The following is a 9,291-nucleotide window of genomic DNA, read 5'->3' as shown; positions in this document are numbered from 1 at the left end:
TGGTTGAGCTCACATGTTATAATGCATTTTTCTACATTTTTCAATGAAAAATATCCTTCATGACTTTTATGACAATCCAATAGATGGGAGAACATGTTTGGAGGATAAATAATATTGTAGTCCAAATCAGAATTTTGGATTCAAGCAAGACAGATGGAAATTAATTTGGGTTGTTATTTAATTTAATGCTAATTAGACTAGTTTGCAACACATTATAAACTGGATAAGCTTGTCCATCCCAGGGGAAGAGGAAAACATTCCATTCTAATTGAATAACATTGAGAAGTAAGACATATATATAGTTTTCTCCCTTTACACTCTTAATGCATTATGACATATGAATACTCAATTCAAAACTGTTGACATGTTGACATATATTATTTAAATAATCTTAGCAGATATTCAAACAAATTTATAGGAGCTATAGTATTCATGAGTCGGTCCTCAACTCCAGGCATTGTCTTTTATTCTCTTATCGAAATTTTCCCTTCAAGGACCTTGAAAATTTGGCACAGGATTTTGGTTTTGGTTGCCAATGTGCTGACTGACTGTCTAGCTCTATAGTTCAACACTACAAATATTTTTGTTGTTCTTGTTTATAGTAAAAATTAGCCCATAGGCTGGATTTGTCTGCTCTAGTATATATTTTAATTGCTTACAATATAGTAAATATGGTGCAATATATTATTGCAATCTGTATGCAGTATAAACCTTGGAAGTTCTATTGTGAACTTTTGTTATGCCACAAATTAATACGAAGAATAAGCACTATCTCCTATAGGTTATATTAAAGTAAGAGAAAAGCTTTATGGGAGTCCTAAGAAGTTCCTTAAAAATTAGAAATTTTGATAAAGTGGTTTGAACATTTGCATTTTCTAATGATAAATTTGTCATTTTTCATTGCTTATTTTTCTGTTTGACTCCACTGAGGTATACTTATGACCTAATTTAACTTTCTAAAGACAAATGAGCTTGAGCACAGAGAATTTTTGAATATTATGATGTGCTTTTTTGGTAACAGGACATTAGTAGTATTCCATATTTGAATCGTGTTGTCAGATATGGAATGTAAACCAGTAAGTTAAAACTAGCTCAAAAGAAAAATATGTTCCATGGCTTCAAGATCTCTGGAAATTGTAGTCATGAGTGCTTTAAATTTTTATTGGAAAGTTGAGACAGAAAACTAGACATCTTTGAGTGTTGTGGAAGTCAACATGGGGCAGGTTGAAGACAGTCCCAGTTACACTATACAAAAGATGAATTTATCATAGATCTAAGCTGGAATAAAATGATTAACCTAGAAGGCCCTGTTGGAACGTGTGGACATATCCACTGATAAAAATACACCATAATTATTGGCTAAGGAAGTAATCATAAATCTCCCCTAAAGTTTATGCCAAAAGGTACTGTATTCGAGTATTTTCTGTAACACCAACAACAACAATAATAGTAATAATTCCTGGAAGAACCAAAGTATCTGCTTCTATGGAGATTGGTAAAAAACAAACAAACAAACAAAAAACTATGGTGTAACATTAATGAAGAAATATTATGAAGTCTTCAAAAACTGTCTCCTTTAAAAATTTTCAGTGATATGCCCAATGCTTTTTATCATCAGCAGTTAAGTAAAACTCATGTATACAGTAATGTCTCATATTTAGAAAAAAAAATTCAGTCAGCAATGGACTATAGTCTTTCTAAGGAAGTAAAGTAATTTTTCTACTATTTTCCAAAATCTTCTGTTTTTAAATAGTAATCTGATTACTTGATGACCACAAAGATGAAGAAAAGTGTAGGGAAAAGTTTTATGGCTTTTGAAATTTTTATTGAAGTGCAGATATTCTGCCTTTTCCTCTACTGATTCTTTTTTTTAAAAAAATTTAATATTTATTTATTTTCCCTTTACTTGCCCTTGTTTTTTATTGTTATAGTTATTAGTGCTGTTGTTGTTGTCATCGTTGTTAGATAGGACAGAGAGAAATAGGGAGCAGAGGGGAAGACAGAGGGGGGAGAGAAAGATAGACACCTGCAGACCTACTTCACTGCTTATGAAGCGACTCCCCTGCTGGTGGGGAGCCGAGGGCTCAAACCCAGATCCTTACTCTGGTCTTTGCACTTCGCACGATGGCTCTATTGATTCTTGATATAAAGTGTATATAAACCATAAAAGTTTTCCAACAGGCATAAAAGTAATAGAGTAAGTAGGAACTGGACTTTAAAATTTTAAAATTATGGGAGTTGGGTGGTAGCATAGTGGTTTAAGCACACATCGTGCGAAGCGCAAGGACTGGCTTAAGGATACCAGTTCGAGCCCCAGGCAACCCACCTGCAAGGGGTCACTTCACGGTGGTGAAGCAGGTCTGCAAGTGTCTATCTTCCTCACCCCCTCTCTGTCTTCCCCTCCTCTCTCCATTTCTCTCTGTCCTATCCAACAACAACAACAGCAATGACAACAACAATAATAACAACAATAACAAGGGCAACAGAATGGGAAAAATGGTCTCCAGGAGCAGTGAATTCGTAGTGCAGGCACTGAGTCCCAGCAATAACCCTAGAGGGAAAAAAATGAAATTTTAATATATATGGATATGTGAGGTCAGTTTTTGTTTTGCATGTTTACTCATGTTTCATGTATGTAATAATTGCCTATTGGTGAATCATTTATTGTTGCAGGTAAGAAACTTAAAAGTTTATTTTCATATGATGAGCCTTGTTCCATGCATAAAAACCTGGGTGATCATCTCTCAGGAATGTTGTAAAAAGTGATTTTTGCACTATTTGTAGTCTTTCTGTTAGTGCTATTTCTACTTTTGAAAATTCACCTTTGGGACTAGGAGATAGCATACCTGGTAAAGTGCAAACGTGTGTTGGCAGTCCTGGGTCCAGCCTCAGCACCACACTGGCACTTCAGTGCTAAAAATGTTTTCCTTTTTCAGTGTCTCTTCCATTCTCCTCCCTATATCTTGTTCTCCACCCCCTTCTCCTTCCCCTCTTCTAAAATAGAAGGAATAAAAAATGGTCTGGGGAGACCACTCAGTGGTTTTCATACTTTTTCAAGGTACTGGCTTCATCCTCTGGTTGACATTACAAAAGTGGGAAAGAGTATTTAAGATATGTTTAATATTATTTTAAAATAATTTTTATTAATGATATAATAGTGATTGACAATATTATAAGAAATTAGGGGTATAGATCTTCCTCCCTTCCACCACCAAGTTCTGAACCACTACTAACACCACTACCACCCGACCCCTCCCACCCCCAACCCCAATCCCCACCTCCCACCAAAGGCAACTACCATAAGTTCTCCCAAGGTCTTAGAGACAGGATGGCTAATTTTTCTTTTTTTATACTTCTAGGGTTATCGCTGATACATGGAGCTAGCACTATGAATCCACTGCTCCTGGTAGCCATTTTTTTCTGATTTTATTGGATAGGACAGAGAGAAATTGAAAATGGAGGAGAGGATACAGAGGGAGAAAGATAGGACACCTGCTTGTGAAGCATCCACATTGTAGGTGGGGAGCTTGTGGCTTGAACCCAGATTCTTGCACAGGTCCTTACACTTAGTACTGTGTGCTTGCTCCCGGCCCCCTCCTTTTAATTTTCTAAATTTCGTTTGTTTCAATTTTTTATATTCCACATGAGTGAAACCATCCCGGTAATTGCTTTCCATTACTTTACTTCACTAAGCATGGCCACTTCCAATTCTATCCAGTTTTCCCAGAATGACACATTATTGTCTTTTTTAATTACCAAGTAGTACTCCATTGTCTATATAGAGGACTTAAGACTTCACAAGGCTAATTCTACAAAATCCTTAATATTAAGTTATCACGAAAAGTAATTTTGTGAAATAAGTACTATTTGGTAATGTTGGGGAATCTGTATTTTGGACTGATCTTTAAATAGCAATATTGTGTGAATGAAGTATTTCAGCTATTTTTCTTCAGAGTGATATAACAGGTCCAAATAGTTCACTTTTCCTCTGCTATTATATTCACTCTAAATGATGACTCTACACCCTAGGGAGAGCCTAGTCAAGCTATTAAACAAATTTAATTATCTATTTTTAATAGAAGTTGTAAATTGAAAAATTACCTGACTGGAACTGGCTGGTGGAATATCCAGTGGAGCACACATTAGTTACTATATGCAAGGACTGAGTTCAAGCTCCTGCTGATCCCCACCTGCAGGGGGGGAAGCTTCATGACTGGTTAAAGAGTGCTTCAAGTCTGTCTGTCTCTCTGTCATCTATCTATCTATCTATCTATCTATCTATCTATCTATCTATCTATCTACCTATCATCTATCTATATGTATATCCACCTTCTCTCTCAATGTCTCTCTGTCTCTATCCTAAATAATAGATAAAATCAAAAAAGAAAAATTAGGTGACTATTGAAGACACAGAATATTTTATTTCAATTGTATGTTTGATAGGAATTCAAGACAGTCCCTTGAACAATGACAACGACAACAAAAAACCACTTTCATTTGGCTGATTATTCTCATAATTCCTACTAAAAGTACATTTTAATCTGAAATACATGGTTAAGTAGCTATATCTGGTTTAAGATCCTTATGATAGATGTAACACCAACAAGATAGCATAGTGCTTACTCCCAACTTCCTTTCTCTATAATTGAGGTTGTAGAGAGAGATTTATCATCTATGAATCAGGAATAGGGTTTTTGCCAAGAGTCAAATTGCTCAGAACATTAATCTTATAATTCCTATTCTCCAGAATGGTGAGAAATACATTCTTGTGAGTTGAGCTACCCAGTCTATGGTATTTTTTAAATTTTATTTATAAAAAGGAAACACAAAAACCATAGGATAAGAGAGGTATAACTCCACACAGTTCCCACCACCATAACTCCATATCCCCTCCCTTCCCCTGATAGCTTTCTTATTCTTTATCCCTCTGGGACTATGGACCCAGGATCACTATGGGGTGCAGAAGGTGGAAGGTCTGGCTTCTGTAATTGCTTCCCCTCTGAACATGGGCATTGGCAGGTTGATCCATACTCCCAGCCTGTCTCTTTTTCCCTAGTGGGGCAGGGCTCTGGGGAGACAGGGCTCCAGGACATATTGGTGGGGTTGTCTGCCCAGGGAAGTCTGGTTGGCATCATGGTAGCATCTGGAATCTGGTGGCTGAAAAAAGAGTTAACATATAAAGCCAGAAAAATTGTTGACTAATTATGAACCTAAAGGATGGAATAGTGCAGATGAAGAGTTGGGAGTGGGGTGGGTCTCCGTTTTGTAGATAGCTAGTAGGCCTATTTTAGTTATAATCCAAAGGGCCCATGACTATACTATTTTTTTTTTTATTTTTATGGAATCGTGAACTGACTGATACAAGTAACACAATGATTGGAGAAATAGTGAATGTGTTGAACCGAAGTACATACTTATTAGTATTAATGATGACTGGGACAGATCCAGAAAGACTTTTGATATAAGGACTATTTGACCAGTTTCAAAATTTCAGATAAGGTTTAATGTAAAACATGTTGCTTAGTATTTTATAAAAAGCTCCTACATAATATAGGATAGAAAATGTATTACTTAACAGAGTGGGTTTGGAAAAAGTTAGAATTTAATTGTATGGCACTGTTTACATTTTTTCAAGTCAGAACACAGCTAAGAACTGTTGGTATCACATTCTGAAAGGAAAATTGGCAAGCTGTTGCAAATCTCAAGGAAAGCATTTATAATGGTGGGAGGGGATGGGATACAGAGTTGTGTGAAGTTGTACCACTCTTATCCTATGGTTTTGTCAGTGTTTCCTTTTTATAAATAAAAATTCAGAAAAAGAAAGTCATATTATATGATGAATAACTTTCTTTTTCAGTTAGAGGCTAGAATTTTGCTCCTACCTGAAACAAATAAGAAACTGAAAAAATGTATGAAATAGTACCTTTGAGATTTTTGGATAATAGGCAACAAAGAACCCTGATCTCTAAGAGATCAGAAACAAACAGTACTCATAAATGGCTCCCACTTACTGGAGGGGATTTTTCAAACCATCATACAGCAAAACATGGAACCCAGGCAGAGATTATTCATCTGTCAGGTTGAATAAAAAAATAGGAATCATAGACATTCCTGGGATACTGAAAAAACCAAAGCAGGTTGATTTCATGTGATAAGAGGACCAGAGAGAAGAGAGATACATGAAGAGGAGCTCAGAAATCTGTCCAAACATAGTATTTTGCTAAGTAGAGATCAGTATTTAAATATGAGGGATCTATATATGGTAGGGAAATGATCTGAAGGGGCAATCTTAGGGACTCACATAAGATGTGAAATAGTGTGCATTTCTATCCAGAATGAAAATCTCAGGATGAACAGAATATCAGATAGCAACTTGAGTTTCACCTCAATCTTAGGAATAAATATTTCTTCAGCCCCACTTATAATATATTCAAGTCTTACTTTAGTCTCTAAGAAAAACACCATAGATAGAATTAATAATAGATTTGATATCAGACAAGAAAATATTAGTGAATTTGAAAACATAGCAATAGAAACTAGTTAAATGAAAAATCTTGAAAAATGTATACAAAACATTGTGGACTATGCGATGTCAACTAGCCTATTATGTACTTATTTGGAGTCTTCAAAAGATGTAGGGCAGGACAGAAGAAAAATAAAAACATTTGAATAGATAATTTCTAAACATTTTCCAAATGTGATGATAACTATAAACTTGTAGATCTAAGAAGCTGAATACATACACACTATGTTGGGAGGAAGAATAAGATACACCATAATGAAATTGATTGAAAACAATGATGAGGAAAAATTTAGAAACCTCTAGAGAAGGACTCTGGATATTTCTTAGTGGTAAGTAATGGATTTATGCTTGTAAAGTTTCAGGTTTGAGTCACAGTGCCACACACACCAGAGCTGAGGATCTGTACTTTGTCTTACTCTTCAGAGTAAAATAAAAACATTTACAGACTAGATAAGAAAAAACATGTACAGATGAATAATAAATATACTAATACATTATTGTGAAAATAGTGCAGAAACACTAATATTGATACTTAGGTCAATATCAAATCGCTAATAAAATTTTAAAAAGGGGGGAAGGGAAATAGCATGCAGAAGGTGGAATGTCTGGCTTCTGTAGTTGCTTCTCTGCTGGACTTGGATGTTGGCAGGTCAAGCTATACCCCCAGACTGTTTCTATATTTCCCTAGTGGGTAGGTGATGTTCCAGGACACATCAGTGAGGTTGTCTACCAAGGGAAATCAGGATGGAATCCTAGTTGTGTCTGAAACTTGGTGGCTAAAAGGCCGTAAGATATAAAGCAGGACAAATTGGTTAATAATCATGAACACAAAAGTAGGAATACAGCAGGTGAAATTCAGTATTTTCCTGTGGGAAGAAGCTAGGAAGTCTATTTTAGTTATGATATAAGATGTCCATGACTTTAGTAAATTTGCCTGAGCCTGGTAGCTAATATGTGAGTGGACTAAAAAAATCATGTCTGGGAAGATTGTAACAGTTTAGAATAGAAGCAGAAAGCTGGATTAGGGCAGAGAGTAGCTCCTAAACATAAGGTAAGTATATAAATACCATTGTTAACCCCATCAATATGACCTAGGGCCTATATTTATTCATATTTAGTACAGGTGACCTTTGAGTCCCTGTCAGTCTGAGCATGAAGTCCATGGTCACAGCTAGGAACATTCCACCTCCATGAAGAATTTTGGTCCATACTCTCAGAGGGATAAAAAAACAGGGAAGTTTCTGATGGAAGGGATGGGATAGGGAACTCTGGTGGTGGGAACTGTATAGAATTCTACCCCTATAATCTTATGATCTTGTTAATGATTATTAATTCACTAATAAAAAGTTAAAAAAGAGGGGCCAGGTGGTGGCACACCTGGTTGAGTGCACATGTCACATTGCACAAGGACCCAGATTTGAGCCCCTGGCCCCCACCTGCAGGGGGAAATCTTCACAAGTGGTGAAGCAGTGCTGCAGTTGTCTCTCTGTCTCTCTCCCTCTCTATCGCCCCTTTCCCTCTCAATTTCTGACTGTCTATCCAGAAAATAAATAAAGATAATTTTTTTTTAAGTTAAAAAAGGGGGCTGGGTGGTGGTGCACCTGATTGAGCACACATATTACAATGCACAAGGACCCACGTTCAAGCCCCCAGTCCCCACCTGTAGGTGGGAAGCTTTGAAAGTGATGAAGCAGTGTTAAAGGTGCTCAGTCTCTCTCCATCTTGATCACTTCCTTTTCTCTTGATTTCTGACTGTCTCTATCCAATAAATAAGTAATTATGATAACAAATTAAAATAAAAGCAAAAAGAAAATCCCAAGATTTGATTTAAATGGAAGCATTGCACAGACAACTCAGTTGAATGGACACAAGCACTTTTCATAGGACTTGGCAAATGCAACACCAAACATTTGAGTTCCAACTCTGACATGTAATATACATATATATATATATATATATATATATATATATTCTAATATCAGTCATCTCATTTCATTTAAAAATAAAGCAATTTTGAAAGTAAAATAGGAAAATAAAAATAATATTAGTGCATGGGAACTTGATAAATAAAAAGAAAACAAAAACCATTAGAGTAATCCAGGAGGTAGTGCAGAGGCTTGGAGTGTTTCATCTATGAGCGTGAGGTCATGAATTTGATCCTAGGCATCACATATGCCAGAGTGACACTCTGGTTCTCTCTCCCATATTAATAAGTAAATAAATAAACTATAAGAAAAGAAGGTATCTTAGAATACCAGATGGAAATCTGGAACTAGCCAAGACAAATGTAACAGGAGATCTGTGTCTGTGATGGTGGAGATTGTATCTGGGACTTGAGCCTTTTGCATAATGATCATGCTATCTCACCTGCCCCCTAAATATGTGTGTGTGTTTATAAATTTATTTATTAACATTTTTAGATAGATAAGCAGAAAAAGAGTGATAGAGACCATAGCGCCAAAGTTTTCTTCAATATGGTAGGGGTTTGCCTCACACTTAGGTCATGAACATGGCTAAACAGTATACTATCCAAGTAAGCTATTCCACTGGCCTTAAATATAGGCCCTAAACAAAGCTAAAAGTAACAATGCACTCTGAGTTTATAATATGTAAAGACATAGTGTATGACAATAATAGCACAAAGGAAATTGTAAGTGTACCATCATAAATACCTTATATCATACTTAAAGTGAATTGGTAATTAAAAGTGTGTACTATAATTCATAAAACATTCACCAGACTGAGTTGTATTTTATAAATCAAGAAAA

This window comes from Erinaceus europaeus, chromosome 1 (genome assembly GCF_950295315.1).
Source record: "Erinaceus europaeus chromosome 1, mEriEur2.1, whole genome shotgun sequence".
Classification (NCBI taxonomy): Eukaryota; Metazoa; Chordata; class Mammalia; order Eulipotyphla; family Erinaceidae; genus Erinaceus; species Erinaceus europaeus.
The sequence above is the reverse complement of the archived record's forward strand: the minus strand, read 5'-3'. Positions refer to the sequence as shown.